This window comes from Ochotona curzoniae, unplaced genomic scaffold (assembly GCF_017591425.1).
Source record: "Ochotona curzoniae isolate NIBS_2020 unplaced genomic scaffold, NIBS_Ocur_1.0 scaffold_4506, whole genome shotgun sequence".
Taxonomy (NCBI): Eukaryota; Metazoa; Chordata; class Mammalia; order Lagomorpha; family Ochotonidae; genus Ochotona; species Ochotona curzoniae.
In genome coordinates this window covers 31,140,390-31,161,834 of record NW_024467119.1, presented here as the reverse complement: position 1 = coordinate 31,161,834, position 21,445 = coordinate 31,140,390, and the positions used below count along the sequence as shown (strand labels likewise).

Sequence of the window (21,445 nt, the reverse complement as noted above, 5' to 3'; positions counted from 1 at the left end):
GGCTACAGCAGTATTACCCACTTCCTGCAATTAGAAACACCAGGTTTGTGAAATAGGTGTAACAGAAACCTTGGCTAAGTTTCTAACAAATCTAATATACCTTTCATAATTTAACCCATATGTCATTACTCTATTAACTGTATCTATAACCTTATTGTTGAATTGTCAGCACAGGGGAGACCAGCAGTGGTAGTCTATGGTACTATTTAAAATCGGAAGTTGTGCACTGAGATTAGTTGTAGATTATAATTTGTAATGTGAAACTGCAGCATAACACTGTCGGCCCGCAACTAGACATTTATAATTGGTTTGGTGACTTCTGAAAACCTAAATGTTAAACTTTATTTTTGGAAATATCAATGTTCTGTTTGAAAGGGCTGATGTCTACCACCTAAAGCAAAATAAACATAAACATGCGTAAGACATTAATTTGCTCGCTTGGTTGCTTTGATGACGGTGGAGATCTTTGGTTTCCACATTCTGTGGCACATTGCTGAGATGCAGTCAGTCCCCCCTTTGCATACCTTCTGTTTGTTCTGCTTATTCGAAGCTAAGTTTATAATGTTAAATGTAAACTAATAATGGATTAAAGAATGTTTTATGGGGCCCAGCGTGATAGCGTAGCAGCTAAAATCCTCGCCTTGAACGCACCAGGATCCCATACGGGCACTGGTTCTAAACCCGGTGGCCCCGCTTCCCATTCAGCTCCCTGCTTGTGGCCTGAGAAAGCAGTTGAGGATGGCCCAAAGCCTTGAGACTCTGCACCTGCGTGGAAGACCCAGAGGAAGTTCCTGGCTGCTGGCTTTGGATTGGTTCAGCTCAAGCCGTTGCAGTCACTTGGGGAGTGAACCATCAGACAGAACATCTTCCTCTCTGTTTCTCCTCTTCTCTGTATATCCGCCTTTCCAATAAAAACAAATAAGTATTTTAAGAAAAATTTGTAAACCCTTCATGCAAGGACCAGGAACACATCTGTATCAAGAATCTACACATTCTAAAAATCATTATGTTCCGGGCCCAGAGCGGTAGCCTAGCAGCTGAAGTCCTCATCTTGCATGTGCTGGGATCCCATATGGGCTCCAGTTCTAATCCCAGCAGCCCCACCTCCCATCCAACAACCTGCTTGTGGCCCGGGAAAGCAGTCGAGGACAGCCCAAAGCCTTGGGACTCTGCACCCATGTGGGAGACCCGGAAGAGGCTCCTGGCTTCTGGCTTCAGATCAGCTCAGCTCCAGCCATTGAGGCTACTTGAGGAGTGAGTCAGCAAATACCAGATCTTCCTCTCTGTATATCTGAATTTCAAATAAAAAAAATGAAATCTTAAAAAAAATCATTATGTTCCTTTGGGCATTATTTTTCACAATACTATCAACCAAGGTATACTAACTCAATCTTTGTTTCTAACTGAATATTTTAAGAGAGTAGAACTGAGCCTTTCAAAATAAACTCAAGGGCCAGTGTATGGCACATTGGGTTAAACCACCATCTGCCATGCCAGCTTTGCATTGAGGTGCCGATTCAAGTCCTGGCTGTTTCACCTCCAGTTCACCTTCCTTCTAAAGCACTTGGGAAAGCAGAGGAACAGAACCTAAATCCTATGGGCCCCTGCACCTACGTGGGAGACTCAGAGGAGGCTTCTGACTCTACTTTGGCGGGGCCCAGCCCCAACTGCTGAGTCAATACGAGAAAATTAGTAAACAAAAGATACGCCTGCCTCTCTTTCTCTCACTTCCCTTCTCTATAACTGAATTTAAAATAAACACAAATAAATTAAAACAAAAAATAAACCCATAGGCACTCTAGAGATGTGCACAAATTCTCAGAACTTATAAATATTATCATTTTGCTCAGGCAAACATGCTTTGTTGAGAGAAAAACAGAAGCATCCCTAATTTCCTCAATAAGACAGAGGTGCGTAATACTTAAACTACAACTTTCGCATCAATTACCTCATTCAAAATTAATCACATTCTAACCCACATACTGTAAGTACATAATCATATGCAGTATTATTTTCTTAATAAAGTTACATTTGTAAAGCCAATGTAATAACATTTCTGTCTCAGAATACAAATGTGAAAATGATTTTAAATGTCTAAATATATGGATATCTTCATCTCATTTTCAAAGCTAAAGTAATTTCATCATTAAGTTTTTACAGGATTTTAAACCTCTTGCTTCCAATACACTCATTTCTTCATATGCTAGAGGTTTTGAGGTACAACTTAGGTTTATGGTTTCATAAAATTGTTTCTTCAGAATAGCCTGTGGTAGTCTGTTACACACTTAAATATAACCAAAATTATTTTTAAGCTTACTACTACTAGACTTAAGTCCCATTATTTAAAAAAAAAAAAAACAGGCTTATTCCTTTTTATTGGAAAGGCAGATGTACAGAGAAAAGGAGAAAACATAAAGAGATTCCATCCACTGGTTCACTCCCCAAATGACCACAATGGCCAGAGCTGGGCCTATACATACGTAGGAATCAGGAACTTCTTTTGGTTTTCCCATGTGAGTACAGGGTCCCAAGGCTTTGGCCATCCTCTGCTGTTTTCCCAGGCCACAAAACAGACAGCTGAATAGGAATAGAGCAGCCAGGACACAAACTGGTACTCATATGGATTCTGGCACTTACAACGGGAGAATTAGTCAGTTGAGCCATCATGCCAGACCCAAGTTCCATTTATAACGCTACACTTAATATAAGTAATAATGTAAAATAAAACCAAAATAACAAGTTATTCAACCATATACAAACTGCGACTATGAAAATGTTGAACAATCATTCTGTTTTTACAAATAAAAATGAAGATTAAAAGCAACCTCTCTTTGAGTTATGGTGAGGAGAAAATTAGACCATTGAGGTTGAAGTTAGCTTTCTGCTGATACATTCTGGAAGGCAGACAACTGCAGTGTTTGGCCCAGCCACCTGTGGGGGAGACCAAGACAGAGATCCAGTTTTCTGGCTGTGCCCTGGCCCAGCTCTGGCTCTTGCTGGCATTTGGGGAATGAACCAGGGAATGGAACTTCAATCTCTCCCCGACGACTCCTTCTCTAATACCCTATCTTTCAAGTAGACTGCCTTTCAACATCAAATAAATGTTTTAATCTTAAATAATGAACTATGAATAAACAAATAAGACATAAAATAATGATAAAATAGTAGACTGAAAACAATAGATACATGATTTAACATCCTAATTGAGACCATGAAAATGAACATTTAATCCCAAATGCCAATTACTTTTATAAATATATCAGAGTATTCTAAAAGGAAAATAATTCATGTATTTTTAGAGATCGGACAAATAGTTCAAGAACATGGCCACAGCAATTCACATTTTCAAATAAAAAAAAAACTGATCATCTTCAAGGGAAATATTTTGTAAAATTGTTTTTTAGAGCAGTATTTGAAAAAAAATTTATCTAATCACATAAAAAACAGCTGATATAAAATTATACTTGCTGGGCCTAGCAGCTAAACTCGCCTTGCAAGCACCTGGATTCCATATGGGTAAGGTTCGTGTTCTGGACAACCAGCTTCCTAGGCAGCTCCCTGCTTGTAACCTGGGAAAGATGTCAAAGAGAGCACAAAACCTTAGCACCCTGCATCCATGTGTGAGACCCAGAGGAAGCTTCTAGCGCCTGGCTTTGGATCGGCTAGGCTCCATCTGTTGCCTCCACTTGGGGAGTGAATCAGCAGATCTTCCTCTCTGTCTCTCCTTCTCCCTGTACATCTGATTTTCCAATAAAAATAAACAAATTTTTTTTTTTAAATTCACTTTAGCCACTAGGTCACCTATCCTCTCTTGCAATGACCACCAGGGTCGCTCCGGAGGCACCTCCAAAAAAAACAACAAAAAATTAAAATAGATATAGAGAGAACAACAAGGAAAGCTTAGAACCAGACAGAAAGTGGTCAACGTGGACTCACATATACCTTACTAGGTAGGACACAAAGATTAGTTACTCTTCACTGGAGTATTGAAGATTTCTCTGCACACCCCTCCTAAAACTGTTCTGTGCCTCAACTGTAGACATAAGCCTTGTTACAGTTACAAGCCAGTTTAGATTATGCTAAAATCTGCCAAGTTCAGTAAAAATTATGCTTCAACACTATAACTGCTAAGTACTAATATGAAAATAGACACAAGATAGCTGAATGGTACCCTATAGCCATTTTAAGGTGTATAGAACCTGGTTTATATAAACTAAAATTGAAATGTCAATGAAGTAGTCACAGGAAGTGGTTAAGGACACACATTTTTTTAACATACTGGTTATTCAATACCATGTCAATTAATTCCACAATGTTGTAAATTGTTGTTGATGTTACGTTATGGTTTTTAATTGGTCGGGATGATATTCTGCCAGCTCTGCTTTCAGACCAGAGATGGTCTTCCCAAGAAACCATTGAATTTATCTGGACAATAAGATGCTGGACTCTACGCTTGGTATATGCTTGTAATGAATGAATCTTGACTGGATTTGAACTATAATACTGCAACAAGGTGGAGGAATCCACAAAGCTGGGGAGGGCTTAGGGAGGGGTTGGGGGAATCCTGGAGCCTATGAAACTGTGTCACATAATGCAATGTAATTAATAAAGGAAAAGAAAAAAAATTCCCTTGTAGGGGCTATCACAGTGGCTCAACAAGCTAATCCTCTATTTCCAAGTGCTGGCATTCAATTTGGACTCCTGTTCATGTCACAGCTGCTGCACGTTCAATCCAGTTTATGACCTGGGAAAGCAGCAGCAGATTACCAAAATCCTTGAACCCCTGTATGTGGGAGATCTGGAAGAGACTCCTGATTCCTGGCTTAGGGTCTGCTCATCTCCAGCCATTGCAGCCATTTAGCGAGTGAGCCAACTGATGCAAATCCCTGTCTCTCCTTCTCTGTGTAAATCTACTGTTCAATTAAAAATAAATCTTTTTTAAAAATCACACTTCTTTATGTCAGTCAATGATAGTTAAAACTTAGTAAAATTATCAATATTAAAGTAAATCTTCCAATAACATCTCCCTCTTTCTTTATCTAACCAGTATCTTTACTAAGATCTACTGTTTGAAGCAAATCCAAGCTGCAGACCAAGCATCCTGGAAATTAAGACAAAGGTAACCAGCCTAACACAGGGGCAATACACACTGTCACACAGTGATTTTGAGAGAAAATACTCTGCAGATCATAACCATTACCTGTACTAAAGTTAAACATGAGTAAAAGCATAATGTGGGAGTATTATTTTACAATGCATAAAAGTTTAAAGACTTCACATATTAAAATATTCCTCTGATCTTCCATTCTTGTACCGTAGATGTAGATTAAAATTCTACATCTGTGTTATATAAGTCTGGTCTCAATTTTCAAAAAATTAGATACATAAGAAGAATGTTAGAAATGAGGCGGATACATAACCATACGGCCCATAACAGTGCTTATCTCACTTGTCCTCTTTCACCACTTTACTTGAACAGTCTAATTTAAAGATGTTTTTTTTTTTGTTACAAAGTCAGATATACAGAGAGGAGGAAAGACAAAGAGGAAGATCTTCCGTCCCATGATTCACTCCCCAAGTGAGCGCAAGGGCCAGTGCTGCGCTGATCCGAAGCCGGGAACCAGGAACCTCTTCCTGGTCTCCCACACAGGTGCAGGGTACCAAGGCTTTGGGCTGTCCTCGTCCTCAACTGCTTTCCCAGGCCACAAGCAGGGAGCTGGATGGGAAGTGGAGCTGCTGGGATTAGAACCAGCGCCCATATGGGATCCTGGCACGTTCAAGGCGAGGACTTTAGCCGCTAGGCTACGCCACTGAGCCTGTACAGTCTAGTTTAAAACATTTTCCCACTTGGTTTATTTTCAAGTCTTGGAGATGTTAAGGTGTTACATCATAGATACTTAATAGCAGCTTTCAGTGAATGCTAAGTTATGTAAAACTAACTCACAGATTACTTTCAGAAGTTTATAAGAAATTTCTTTGTCAATGTCAAAGGCAAAAAAAAAAATGCTTCCTAAAGACTACTTAGGAAATCATGGTTGGTCAAAAAGGTCATTTCTAGTCTTATTTTTACTTTTTATAGTATATTAAGTCATATATTTTTTGTTGTTGCTGTTGTACACAGTAAGTGATGGTATTGAACTTTTAGTTGCACAGTCACATTCCAAGGGATGAAAACAGTGAAAGAAAAATAGGTAATTTCGATTATAAGATATTCTGTGGATGGAAAATGCATTAATACAGTCAAATCAACAAAGAAAAATCTAGAACACAGTCTTTTTATTCCATTAGTATTATCTTCCATGATACAGTTTTGTAGGTATAGGAATTTGCCCCTCCTGCCTCTCCTCCCTCCCCATTTTCAACACCTAACATTTTCTCCCTATATTATTGCAGTAGTATAGTCCTTTCCCAAGTTACAAGTTTGAATATTTGAGTATATCACAGCATTATAGGTACAGGTTACGATAGAAAATCTAGTATCAAATTGTCATGGTATATGTAACAATTTCTTTAGGAATCCTCTTTTTATTCCAGAGTAAAAATGAATATTGCACACTAGCAAATCTGAGCATTGAAACAGAGTGTGGGTTGAGCCAGGTTCGGTCGCAACAAAAATCAGTACACAATATTGAATGCCAAGGTGAGGCTGCCTGTGCCAGATGTGATGGCTGCGCCCAACAACCCACCTGAGAACCAGAAAGGGAGGGAGCAGAGCCGGCAGGGGGAATAAGGAGGGGAGGGGTTCCCTTGCTGGACACCTACTCTCACTAGAGGGCATGAGCTGGGATGGGTGCAGACCAGACTAGGCATGGCTACAACACCTGTGCGCCTCATGTGGACCAGATTAGGGAAAAGCCAGGCTGGGCTGCTTGATCCTAAAGTGCAAACTACAATTAGACTGGGTGAGGGTTGTTTGGGCTTGGCCACAGCATCAGCTGGCAGAAGCTGGCACTGCTGGCTAATTCTGTCAGGTTAAACCACAGAACTACCTGGAGAGTGCATAATCCAGGAGTGGCCTGGAAGGGAAATAGTGGGCTCCTCCCTCTTGGGTTAGCATCCCCACAGAAGGGCACGAAAGTGAGGACAGGGACTCGGGTGACTACACAGAAAGGCACACAACAACATCCATGTGGGCTGGATAGTTGAGCTGGTAAGATGGAACTAGGCTCTAATATCCATTGACATGTATGAGAGCCGAAGGGGATATGGGACAGACTGGACTGGTCTGCTACATATACTGGCAAACCAGGGTAGGGGGCGGGGCTTGTGGGGGTTATCGTGGGCCGCTCTCACTAGGCTGCAGCTACCACTGGTTTGTGTGAGGGCCGAGTATGCGCTGGGCAGAACCAGGCTGGACTGCGGCACCCACTGGTTAAGGTGGAAGACAGGGCTGGAAACAGAAATGACCCAGCAATAGCAACCACCAGCTGATCGGGGCGATGGACTGTGCCTGGCCTTGTACTCTCTCGTTCATACAAGAATCTGGTCTAGGAACACCTCAGACAAAGTTTCTTTGGAGATCTCCCCAATTGAAACGCCAGACTCAGAACCCTAACCATGGAAAGACAGAGGATAGAACAAGTCAATCAACTACCTCAGCTATATGTTGGCAGCGAAAACCTGGGCAAATGGAGACTCTATGATGGACTATGTTAATCAGTGGATTCTTCAATGATCCCATTGTGCTTGGAGTGGCGAGACTGGTAGCAATTCAGAATGTTGAACTATCAAAACCACTTGAGCAAGTATCTCAGAGCATGCCCCACATCCGGGACTTGGGGTGGGTGGGAGACTGGGTGGGGCTTCTCCCTTAATATCCCCATTTACCTCAGATATATGAAGGAAACAATATGGAACTAATTGTCTTACCCGTTTTCCGGTAGCACTTGGACCTTTTTACCCTAATTATGTAAAGATTGTCATAAATAAATAAATAAATGAATAAATGGAAAAAAAGAAATGAATATTGCAACAAAGCTTCACTTCCCAGTATAGTAGTCTCCATCACATACTTCCTCTATGAGATTATAGTCTCTGTTACTCAGTTCCTCTATGAGAATATATGTATCTATCTGTTTTGCATCAAAGCTGCCTTATATCAGAGGGAATATATAGCATTTGTTCTTTTGGGACTGGCTTATGATATAAAATCTTTGCACGCTACCCAGCAGACAAATACCCAGGGTTTACACAGCACTTCAGAAACTCAACAACACAAACAATCCTTTGAAGAAATGGACAAAGGAAACGAGCAGACATTTCTTGAAATTTCTTGAGCTTACAAAGTACCTACTCCATGGAATACCACACAGCCACTGTAAAGAACAGCATTCTACAATTTGCAACAAAATAGTTCCAACTGGAGACCATTCTACTCAAAGAAGCCAGTACCAAAAGGACAAATATAATGTGATCTTTAATCAAGGACTGCATAAAGATCATAACCCATACAGTCTAGAGATAGGTAGCCCATCTATACACAAACTGAATTTTAAAAGCAAAATCACTTTTGACACAATATGTATTACAAGTCAGTGAAATCTGTGAATTCCAATCTGGGTGCAGAGCACAAAACTAAAAACCACACTGATGTAGCAACGCATTGTGTTTTAAAGCAATAATATGATTTAAAAGGCACATAGGACTATAAACGAAATGAAACCATCCAATAAGCACTTCCAAAGTTAAACCACAACTAGCCACTCCAGATTTTAAAAAAGGAATATGAAGTAAATAAATGATACTATATACCCTGTTGTTGTTTTCATTTGTATCATTATAAATTGTATTGAGCCTTAGCAATTTGCAGAGGTTAAATACCAACATGATGTAGAAACAAATAATTCAGAATGAAATTTTTCATTTTACAAACATAACTTCCTCCATTTACCTACCAGGGTAGGAGTTCTCATTGTACAAAAATGCATTGGAGCTGAGCAGACTATATGTAATTGTCTGGTGCTATCTAGGTATTGCTTACAACTCAGAGTGAAGCAACAGAAACTCCCTAGGCATTTGAAAGTAGTCATGCAAAGTTTCTTGGTGTTAGGCCTGAAAAGATAGCTGAGATCGCTCTAAATGAAAAGGCTTAAACACATATTCTCTCTCTCTCTCTGTTTCAGTGTGTGTGTGTGTGTGTGTGTGAGAGAGAGAGAGAGAGAGAGAGAGAGACAGTGAGGCAGCTCTGATACAAGATGTTGAAAACATGGGGGACTGATATTTGGATTAACAGAATGTACTGAGCTTACAAAGTACCTTAAAATCTAGGAAGACAGGTGCATATTCAATAAGTGAAAATAAACAAATCATAGTACTGGAATCTGAAAACTGGCATTTTATATAACATTAGAGCCCTAAATACTTACAAATAGTATCATATTTTTTGATAAGGGACTTGAGCAACTTGGAACCAATCCCCAGCAGATAATGAGAAACACAACCCAATACAAATTAAATGTTATATAAATAGTTATTATGTTACACTGCACAAGAAATAATGACAAAGTCTGGGTATTGCCAACGATGACAGATCCCATATCTGAGCACCTGTTTGAGTCCTAGCTCTTTCACATCAGAACCAGCTCCATGCGAATGTGCTGGAAAGTAGCTGAAGATGGCTCAAGTACTTGGACACCTGCCACTCATGTGAGAAACCTTGATGGATTTTCTGGCTCCCGGCTTCAGCCTGGCTCAACCCTGACTAACATGGGCCATGTGGGAATGAACCACTTGATGGAAAATCTCTCTGTGTCTCTCTTCTTGTAAATATATTTTTCAAATAAATAAATCTTAAAACATCATGACAAGGAAAAATACATTTTCCCAAATATTTTTGATACAGAGCTTGGAGAATTGGTGGATGTTTAATCCAGAGAGAAGACAGGTTGTAGGCACCAAATGATCATATAAAACCGAAAGGCTCTGTGAATAAGTTACCCTTTACCCTACCCCTGTGAAGGTTAACTTTGCTCATCAACTTAGTTTGGCTATGGTGTTCTGTTGTTTTGTCAAATACTGCTCAAAATGCTGCTATGATGGTATCTTGTAGACATGATTAATATCTTAAATAACGTTACTTCAAAGCAAATTATCCTTGATTATGAAGAGTGAACATAGAGGCTTTCTGGAGAAGAAATTCAGTCTCAAGACTGTTCCAGAAATTCTGCTGGAGTTTCCAATGTTCCTATCAGATGGCAGATTTCAGTGTTAGGAGCTAAATCCTTAAAGTAAACCTTAAAATGCATAAACAGATATATGACACAGTTTCTTTATTAATGGTTCTTAAAAACACAAAAACTTTGCTCTTCAAGAAAAAGATGGTACTAAAAGCAATTATATTACTAGAAGAAAGTTACACCATGCAGGCTCCATGATAGGAATTGTAATACTATTTGCCTGTGTATGTTCACACATAAGCACATATAGTAAACAGTGATAAAGTTTTTACATAAAGTAAAAAAAATACTCAGTGTAAACAGTTTAATAATACATGTACCTTTTGTTGAGGGTAGAACTGCAGAGTTCTCATCCATTGAAGATTATAATCATAGCAAGACCCTATCTGTCCTTGATCACATCCTCAATCAAAAGTATTTTTGACCCTTCAGAAATCTTCAGCTAGACTAAGTATTGAAGATTCTTGGGGTAACCTCTACATAACACACATCATTCCTACCATTATCAACATTCCTCTCCATTTCCTAAGAGTTTCGCTGTAGAACACCTCAACTGGAAGCACACATACATACTGACTCCTAAAGCAGGTTGAAGACAGCATTATTTAGACAAAGTATTTACAGGAGGTTTTCATCTCGAGTACTAGAAAATGTCACCACTGGCTTTTAATCCATAAAATTAATGAAATCACATACTTCACATACCTTTAAATATTTAACAAGGGAATTACAAGCTTTCTAAACCATGAGCTTATTCAGCATGTTATAACTACTTGCCTGGCTTTGGTAACCCTTGAAGGGGTGAATTGGCGTGTACACAGCTCTTTACGTGTCTGTATTTGCAGGGAATAACCATCACAGATTCTTAACCAACATCATAGCTTTCAGCTTCAAAAAAAATTTCTGTTCACTTTGTATTTTCACACTTTAGAAAAACCTCTTCTTTACTCTTAAATTATTTTTTAAATCCTGATTATGTCTCTAAAGGGATTCTCAAGGAAAGGCTACTAGGAAATGCAGACTTTATTCTTCTGCTTCATTACTGAAACATTCCTTAATAAGAAGGTTTGCAATCAATGGGTGAAAGAAAAGAACAAATCAGGAAACAACTTACATAAGAAACACAAAAGGTAGAACTACAAGGTGAACCAACTCCTCCTAGACACGACAAACTTCTATTAACTACAGTTGATATATTAGGAATAAGGGAATGCCAAAAAGAGAAACAAATGCCCGACATATCAAAATATCCCTATAAAGAAGACCCGAACAGCACACAATTTGTCAATATCATGTAAAAGTGATCAGTTGGACCAATAGCACACTCTTTACAGGATATTATCTTATATGAAAATAAGACATTTTTGACGATAGTTCAGTTCCTTTTTGGACATTGCACATCTATGTCAATTGCAGGCATGTGAGATAGGATACATTCATTCATGTTTGGTTTCATTTTATCTGTAAATCTGAATATGCTTATTTGCTTCTATTGAAAACAATAATTCCACATACATAAACAGCAAAACTCATTAATAGAATCACAATAAGTAATTATTTCTAAGAGACAGTTTCAATTAATAGGTACACAGACATGACAGACTGGTTTGAATTTAGTAAGGAAAGCCTGTCATTATTGAGACTCCCAGAAAGGTTGAATTAAGATAGTAGATGTGGTTAAACAATTTTTAAATTTTTAAAATACATTGACTTGGGGGTCAGCACTGTGATGTGGTAGGCTTAGCTTCTGTCTGTGGCACTTGCTCAAGTCCAAGAAGCTTCACTTCCAATCCAGCCGTCTACTTATGGCCTGGGAAAGCAGCGGAGTATGGTTTAAGTCCTTGTGTCCCTAAACACACATGGAAAATTCAGAAGATCCTGGCTACTGCTTTAAGATCAGCTCAGTTCTGGGCACCGAGGCCATCTGGGGAGTCAATCACCAGGTACACAATCTCTGTCTCTCTTCTTGTAACTTTCAAATTAACAATAAGCAATTTAAAAAAATAATTACATGAGATTCAGAGACAGAGATCTGTTGGGAAATCAATCCCAGTCTCCTGCATGGGTGTCTGGGGCCCCAATACCTGAGATATCACCTGCCACCTCCCTGAATGCATGTTGGTAAGACGCTGGAATTGGGAGTAGAGCTAGGACGCAAACTGACACATATAAATATGGGACCTGACACCGAAACTCTTAAGTCAAACACCTGTCCCCAAAATCCCTTTTGGGGCCCAAAGTATTGCCTAGTTCCACGAATGATTAGGGAATATTACAGAAGGTTCTTCATAGTTTGTGGTTTATTTCTCCAGCTGACCTATTCTAAATGTACCACATTCAAATGAGGTTGTGAAGGAGAATGCAGAAGAACCTGATCATCCTGAATTTAACAACTGACTAGAAAAGTAAACAGAAACCTAAAAGAATTCATGCACACTGTATACACACACATATACACACGTCACAGCTGATAGCCAAACAAGACTCAGAATAATGTGCACGTTTCTGTGGATAAGGCTGTTCAGCATCATGAGTTACTGGTAATTTATGATTTAAGGTTATGACTGTAGGAGGACTATTCCTTTCTAAATACATTTACTTGTATCTAAAATACAAAATGAGTGTCAGTCATGGTGAATATAAGTAGCTCTATGCAAGTGAAAGCCAGGGGAACAAAGATTACATTCACCAAAACAAGGCACTCTGGTGACACACATAACTTAGTACTTGATTTGGACTGCATTATGAAAGTGGCATGGGAACCCGGGTGTGAATATTTGCAAGAAACACAACAAGTATGTGTTTCTCAGGATATGGCAACATGACATAAGAACTTGGCATCATGAAATTGCAAGAATGAGTATTGAGATGAAGTGTACCTCCAAGAGCTGCCAATGATAGCGGAGGCAGGAAAGCGGCTCTATTTTGAGGAGTCTGCAGCAGACTAAAGTATTCACTGAATGCAGTACTGAACAAGGCCAAATTCTAGTCTTTGAAAAAACACAAGTGCAGAAGTCCTCATCAAAACAAAAACAAATGGCTAAAATGCAAGGAGAAGTGGATAGGCTACAAATAAAACTATTGGAGAAACAAATTTTAATTCTAAGAAGTATAGTCAGTAGAAATAAGATCCATTATTAGATCTGAATTTCACAGGTTGCCTAATTCTAAATTCAAATATTCTAGGTTAGAAACTAGTCAATCCCCCTAATATACACAGGGAATGCTCCTGAATCAGGAGCACAGCTGAGACTCAAGTCAATGACCAAGTAGTTGCAGTAACAGAAACAGACTTGGATGAAATGCTGTACATGAAACAATCACATAAACACTGACTACTGCTTCTCGTAAGAAATATCCATTGAATTTTATTCATGTTATTGGTTAATTTAAATGCATTATAAGATGTGTAACTATGTACAAATAGTTTAGCTTACAGAGGCCAAAAATCACCAAATGTAATTCCATCTCTCTGAACTTTGTGGAATCTGCCTTTAAATATTTCCTTTCACGCACCTGAACTTCATTAAAGCCAAAGCTAAATCAACACACAGAAGGCTCAAGAGTCAAAAATAAAGTTAGCGAGGCATGCACTACCCTGTGGACTCACTTCCTACTCAGATAAAGACTGTTGGAGTCACTGACTCCATGACTTAATTTAAGGTCAACTTTTCTTGAGCAAGGTGTTCAAAACCCACAGGAACTTTTCTAAAGGGAAAGCTACATAAATTCAAACATCAAATAGGATATCTAACATTCTCTGCAAAAACGTATACATTCTCGAAATTAGATTGGATTAAGGTGTTAGGAGACTGTGATCAGGCAAGGTAAGAGAATTGTGACTGAACTACACTGACAATACAGAATAAAGGTACTGAAAAAAGCAATAGGGTGTAAGAAAATGGGATTATCGATTTTGCATTTCTCCCTCATGTATGTCAGTCACCCAGGCAGCACATGTCATACATACTGGTGGGTCCTGAGTCTAAGGATAAATTAGAAAGGATATCGCCTCAGTTTTCTTTCAACTAGATTCATAATTTTGCATCAGTATAAAAATCTAAGTGTGGCAGGCCATAGAATGATCAATTTTTTCTAATATATACCTACAACCGATTTTTATAATATTTGAAGTTTGGCACATAAAAAAGCACATTAGAACCATTGCTATTGCTAACAATATTTCATTATTTTACATTATAAAGGAAAGTAATACATATATTTGTAAATGTTCAAATATTCCTTTCATCTTTACTTATTCAAGTATCTTTCATTGGATAAAGCAAAACATACTTTATATGAGGGCATAAATATAAATATTCAGGTATTTATTCACACATTCATTCAAGCAGTATTTAGTGGTCATCTACTGGACTCCAGACACTTCTATCCCAAATGGGGGAATTACACTGAACCAGTAAAAAAAAATACATGCAACGTTACAACCCTAATAAGAATTCACAAAGCAGGGGAACATGGAACTAAAAATACAATAGGGTAACTGACATAGTAAAAAAGTCAAGAAAGATACGCTTAGGGAAGGGTGACTGAGCTCATATAAGAAATAGAGAACCAATGCGTGGGGGAGAAGGGAAGAAGAGGAGGGCAGAAAGTGAACGCGTTATCTCCTGAACAGAGATATGTGGCATGGGATGCATTTCAGCAGGAAGACTTTGAAAACATTCTACATGTGTGCTCTTTTTGTGTAACTAAATTAAGTGCTATGCATCACAACTAAAAACATCACACGAGTCAACATAAAACGGTCAACCTGTACACAGAGTGCATAATCTTCACGTTTTAAATGACTACCAATGAGGGTCAGCCTGAAACCCTTACTCTAGCTAACTTCTCAAGTAATCCTGCCCAATCAACAGCAAACACGTCACAGGAACTGAAAACTAAAACAGTATGGCACTCTTGCTGGAGCTACACAGCTTCAGAAACTAAATAGCTAAATCTCCGTTTGTCGGTTTGTTTTTTTTAAGATCTATTTATTTTCATCGGAAAGTCAGATACACAGAGAGGAAAAGAGACAGAGAGGAAGATCTTCCTTTGGATGATTCAATCCCCAAGTGACCCTCAATGGCCCGAGCTGTGCCCATCTAAAGTAAGGAACCAGAAACTTCTTCCACATTTCCCATTCAGGTGCAGGATCCCAAGGCTTTGAGTCATCCTCAACCTCTTTTGCAGGCTACAAGCAGGGGGCTGGATGGGAAGCAGGGCCTCCAGGATTAAAGCCAGCAACCATAAGGAATCCTGGCACATGCAAGGTGAGGAGTTTAGCTGCTAGGCTGCTGCACCAGGCCCATAAACTTCAGATTTTTTAGAAAATATTGAAATATTTAGATACAAAACAGGTAACATAGCATTCATATTTCACTCTACACTACTGATGTTCAATGCTGTCAAATTTCAGAGCACATAAAAAAAATCACATAGATGACTTCTGTCCAGAATTTCTGATCCACTCTGTTGGGAAGCTCGAGATAATCACAAGTGCTGCTGTTGTTCTTCCAAAGATTACACTTGGGAGAAACACTGCTGTGGGATAAGGATTTTGCCATTAGGGGCCTGAGTTACTGTATAAGAGGTAAAGGCCCCGCCTGCAAAGCTGGCACCCCATACGGTTGTGGCTGCTCTACTTCTGATCTAGCTCCCTGCTAATGCACCTGGGATAACAGTGGGGGGAGGGCACAAGGGCTTGGATCCCTGCACCCACATGGGAGCCTCAGAATAAGCTCCTGGCTTTGGTATACCTAGCCTGGCTCCAACCCATTGCCAACATTCGAGGCATGAACCAGCAGATGGAAGATGTCTCTCAGTCTCTCTGTCTCTCTCTCTCTCATAATAAATAAATAAATAAATAAATAAATCTCTTTAAAAGTTCGCCATCTTAATAAGGAATTTCTTTATTTTTTATTTAGAAACCGAACACTATTATGGTATTACAAAATTTTAATCAACTTAATGAAACTGTCACAATTGTTAATGCAGTATAAAGAATACATGATATGTGGAGACAATGGGATGCTGGACCGTCTGACATTGTCTGTACCAACAATGTTGGGCTACACTTAAATAAGAGACTAACAGAATTATGATTCCTTATGAAGGACTACACTATTGTAACAAAATGGGAAAAATCTGACGGGGTGGGAGTTTGGGGGGACTCCCAGCCTACATAAAATTGTACCACACAATTCAAAATTCAAATGAATAAATAAATAAATAAATGACAAAAGTCATATATCAAAGCATAAAGCAAGAATTTTAGCAAACAACTTCAAATAATTGAAGCAGAACTCTTGGCAAGTTTTAATTTCACACCTACAACCCTAATATTTTCAATCACCACCTTATGTTTTTCTTTTCATTTACCTCACAATGGAAACAATTTAAATTGCAATATGGCTGTTAAAAATAAAAATAAAACCTAATTTAGGACAGTCAGCTTTGCATTTTTATATTTAGTTTTAGCTTCCTAGTGAGACTCTTTTCTCTGCTATAGATTTTTGTCCTTAATCTTCTCATTGCTCTCCCACCACAGACTCGTCATGTATTATTGTTAGCTGACACTCTCGTACAATGAAGATTACATTGCTGATAGGAATGTATGTCCTTAATATAAAGCAAACAGATTCTGTCACTACCCAGTAGGGAAATCATGCAGAAGCTGTCAGTCATACAGCAGGCAAGACTACATTATCCAACGACATACGTGTGGCATGCAGTCCAAAAACAAACTCAAAAGGGACCAATAAACAGAAAGGCTGGTTTGTGCCCTGACAATGCTAGAACTTTCTATTCTTGCATGAATATGAAATTGGTGATTTAATAGGCTTTCACTTTTATAATAACTCTTATCTATTCACTGTCAACAAAATGTATGAGAAAATCTTTTAATTCAAGTAATCTGAAAGCAATTCCATTTGGTTATTGAAAGTCATATCTATTAGGTGTACAATTACTTTACTGTCACCATAACATACTTCAGGGGTGTCATATGAGATAAGCAGGTTCAAAGCCAACAAACGCTTCCCTTTGCTCTTTTAAAGTGAAGAAATGACGGAAGTATGACTGTCCTCCCAGAACAACACCTATGGAATGCAGTAATCTTTTCTCCTTATATTAACAGTTCTTCGTAAAGGAAGAAAGGCATTTTAACAGCTTTGTGTGTAAAATAAATAGCAAGCATAAACGTACAAAGAAAAAAACAGAGTTCATGCTCCTATAATTGTATCATTATTTAGTGGAAATAAAAAATTTTAAAACCATTGTTATAATTCTTAGAAATTTCCCATAAATACTCACTGCAAGTTAAGGCCAGGTGAAATATTAGACAGATGCATATAACCACATGTTATACATACAAGAGACCAGGTAAGTGTAACTTTAAAACATTAAAGAAAATATTATTTAATGAGTTACATGTTTTATATGAAGATTTCAGTGTTGCTCAATGCTCATTCATTCTATTAAACATCATCACACTTCTTTAGAACAAACTTAGTACTCAGTCAAGGAAGCATCCAAAGCATCTCGACATGAAGAGGTTGTGACCACAACACTTCGTCACTATTACCAAATCTAACACTTTAGCATGATGCAGTTATAGTTAAATATTTAACAGTATTTCTTTATTTTAAATTATACATTGCTTTGATAGACCGAACGACAGAGTTCCCATCTTCTGATTCATTCCCCAATTACTCACAACAGTTAGGGCTGAGCCAGACCAAAGCCCAAAGAAACTCAACTTGAGTCTCCTACATAAGTAGCAGACAACCAACTAATTGAGCGTCACCTGCTGCTGCTCAGGGCGCTTCACAGCAAGAAGGTGGACTCAGACTCAGCACCAGGACACCAATGCAGATGTTCAGTGCAGGATGTGGGCGCCTCACATGCTAAAGTCTTAGGCCAAACATCTGCCCCTAAAGTACATGTGTGCATAAATACATTATTTTACAACTGCAGTAGTACTAGTTATGTGTAGCTTATCAAAAGGTAATACAAAGACTTGTGTTTTCAGCTGCAGAAGCTGGACCATGAACTCTGATAACGGAATGTACCCACATTATATATCAAAAGCAGATGCATGTTGCACTTTGTACAATACCCAGCAATATTTTAATCTACTTCATAACAAATGCATCTTTCCTATATCTTTTCCCTCTCCTTTCATTCCAGGAGACTTGCATGTTTATTATTTTTTTCCACCCGCAACCTGCTAATCCTATTTATCCTTTAAGATCACACCCAGTAAGTCTTACACCCTTAAGCCCTTTCAAACAAAATTCAGTATGAAATGTCATTGTCATGCTCTGAACTCCTGTTGTCCTGATTAGATATGTAATCTCTTACTGTCGGGGCTGTTAACTCTGTGTTCAAGCGTCAGTAGCATATTTCCTCAACTGGCCAACAATCTGTGAAGAGCAAGAGGCCCCGGGAGCCTCAGTTTCCTGCACAACACCTAGGCAGCAATTCACATATAATAGCTCTTTTACCAGAAATATGGCGAGTAGTTAAATAAAATGCAAAGTCAAATAACTGTTGGAAAAACAGAAGTTCTTCGTATTGTACTTCGTGAGATTTACGCAAATTAACATTATACACATATCCAGTATCTTTAAGATTAATTTAACATTCTACATTAACATTATACAATACACAGATGCTGATCCCCTGACAGTAACAAAAGCAATATTCATCAATAGGACTTTCAATGAGTGCAATAATGCAGTTCACTACACTACATTTTAAATTCAATTTTATCTCCAGAGTCCAATGGTTTTTGGGCGTTAATCCCTCAATCTAAGACTAACACGGCATAAACTGCGAGTTAAGTAATGTGTTTTAAACCAGTATGAATCTAACCAGGTCAAAATATTAAATTTTTGACTCTGCCTTGTCTTTCAAACAAGACCACTAAGGAAAGCCACTTTCATGCTGGAGGAAAGAAATAAACGGAAATGAACAACAATTGGCATGTCTTGATCAAACATCAAAGGTCCTCAATTACAGCAAATAAAGACAAAGAATTCCGACAGTAGGTTGACCAGTTCTCTTTACTTGAACTAGCTGCGAAGTGCTTGGAGTAAAGGATTAGTATGTTCTAAAGACAGCCTGCTTGCCAACCCTTAAAAACATCCCAGTGTCATATATGTGGGACACTATCCTGCAGTGTCAACCCAGTCGTCAGTAGCACAGGCTGTTACTTTCAAGAACATAAATCTGCTAAAGTATGACAGACATTATGCCATGTAAGCGCTAAGCTTCAAGCTGGACCTTTCGAATCTCTAGTTATTATAAGGCAACAGAAAGCGAAACAGGATTATAGCTTGGATTAAAGAGTTTTTAAAGTTTCCCCTTGATAACTAGTTTTCAAAGAATCGGTAGTAATAAAACCCATATAGGTGTCTGCTTCTGCATCCTTTATACAAACGTGTGTATATTATGTTAACAATCATGTGTGCCTATGTGTATGTTTCACTAGCACGGTATCCCTGCGAAAATATTTCAATATTTTAAAAGAAATTTAAATTAAAGCTTTTGAAACCAGGTGGGGATTTTCTCTTAAAGCTCGCATTCAGGGAACCTAAGCTCCGGAGAGGTAAACGCAGTCATAGAAACATTAAAAGACAAGAGCTCTGTGACTTCTAAAATGGGATTTTTTTTTTTCTTTCTACCTGCAAAAACATGAGGCCCCACGAGAGGGGGCAGCCAGGGGACGGCTTCTCATTCTGATTGGAGGGGGAGGGAGACGCTCAGGAAACACTCAAGGAAACCCCGAGAAATTTCACAACTCTTGGCCATAAATAGCCTTTCTTCTCACTCAGGATGCCTCCTCCCTTACATCAGCAAGGCTCTGCCGCCACGCGCAGAGAAGCACCATTCACAAATCCTTCCCTCAGCCGTGCGCGCACCCCGGCCCTACGCTGGTACCAGAACCGGAGCCAGAGGATGAGGAAGGCACCCTGCATCCACCTGCGGTTTCGTTCGCGGCTGACTTCCTCGTCAGGTGAACGAAGGCCGTGTTTGTCCGAGGCAGGGACACACACGAAGGCACACACACACACACACACACACCCTGGAGCCCTTGCGGCGCCACCACAAAGCAATTTGTTCACTCTAAGTCACGGCTGTTCCTGTCGCCGCTGGGGAGGCTCTCGCCTCCAATCCAGGAAGCCAGCGCCAGAAGGAAGCGGGCGGAGGCGAGAGGCGGTCCCGACCCGGGCACTGCGGCTCCTCCGGGAGCCTGAGCTCCCTACCGCCGTCGCCTCCCCTTCCCCCGCTCCGCGGCCGTCCCCGCCCCGGCCCCGGTTGCCCAGGCGCCGGGCCCGTCGCCACTACCTGCAGGACCCGGGCGGCCACGGGAGGGGACGGCCCGGAACCTGCGCCCAACTCTTGCCTCTCCGGCCGGCCCCGCTCCGCATAGCCCCGGAAAGGGGCGGCCGAGGGGGGACAACTGAGCGCGCAGGAAATGGCCACGCAGCGCGCAGGGAGTCGCGGGCCCGCGGCGTGAGAACCCGTCCGCCTCCCTCCCATCCCGCCCGCAAGGCCAGGTCTCCTGGAGGCACACGCCGGGCCCACGGCCTGCGACCCGGCCACCGCGCGGTCACCTGCCGGGCGTTCATCCCGGGGTCCGCTGGGACCCGGCCACCACGCAGCGGCGACGCGGCGCGCCACCCGCCGGACGCGGGGGGCACCAGGGGCGTTACTACCTGAAGGGCTGCACACCGCTGGTTAAGGCTGCTCCAGGGCACTGAGGGATTTGTGTCTTCGGGGCACAGGGGTGTCCTTCCTGGTCCCCTCCTTTGCCCTCCCTCCTCCCCGTCTCGGCCGTTGGGCTCCTTCGTTCCACTCCCAGTTGCACAGAGTCGAGCTGCGTTATTTAATAATCCTCCTGCTCCTTCTGGTTGCGCCAGCAGAGCTGCTCTGCCAGAGCCACCGCTTCCCAGTCAGTCATGTTGTGAAGAGAGAGACAAGAGAGGCGGCTTGGCAGTCGGTCGGCGACTGTTTGCGGTGAGGGAGAGAGGAGCAAACCTAGAGGAGGGCAGGGGAGGGACGTGGGGAGGCGCTTCCCAGAGTGTGAGCGCGCCGAGTGCGACTGTGTGCAGAGTGTGAGGCCGCTTCCCCGGCAGGCCGCGCTCCCGGGCTGCGAGGACGCTGGCGGCGAACGCGGCCTTTATACAGGGGAGGGGGTGGCGGCGGGGTGGGGCGCAGGCGGCCTGGAGGGCGGCCGGGGCCCCCGGCGTCCGCCGCTACGC

The 21,445-nt window shown here is 40.6% G+C and overlaps 1 protein-coding gene across 2 annotated transcripts in view; it reads right to left on the bottom strand.

Annotated features, from left to right (window-relative positions):
- The window catches only part of CCSER1 (coiled-coil serine rich protein 1), a 1,046,074-nt gene extending 1,024,887 nt beyond the window's left edge, over positions 1 to 21,187 (bottom strand). Inside the window, exon 1 of one of the 2 annotated variants that reach the window (XM_040967487.1) lies at positions 20,900 to 21,187. The gene's annotated coding sequence lies outside the window, so the exon portion shown is untranslated. The remainder of the gene's footprint in view (positions 1 to 20,899) is intronic. The other variant, XM_040967488.1, reaches the window with a different exon arrangement.
- Between the last annotated feature and the right edge of the window lie 258 nt (positions 21,188 to 21,445).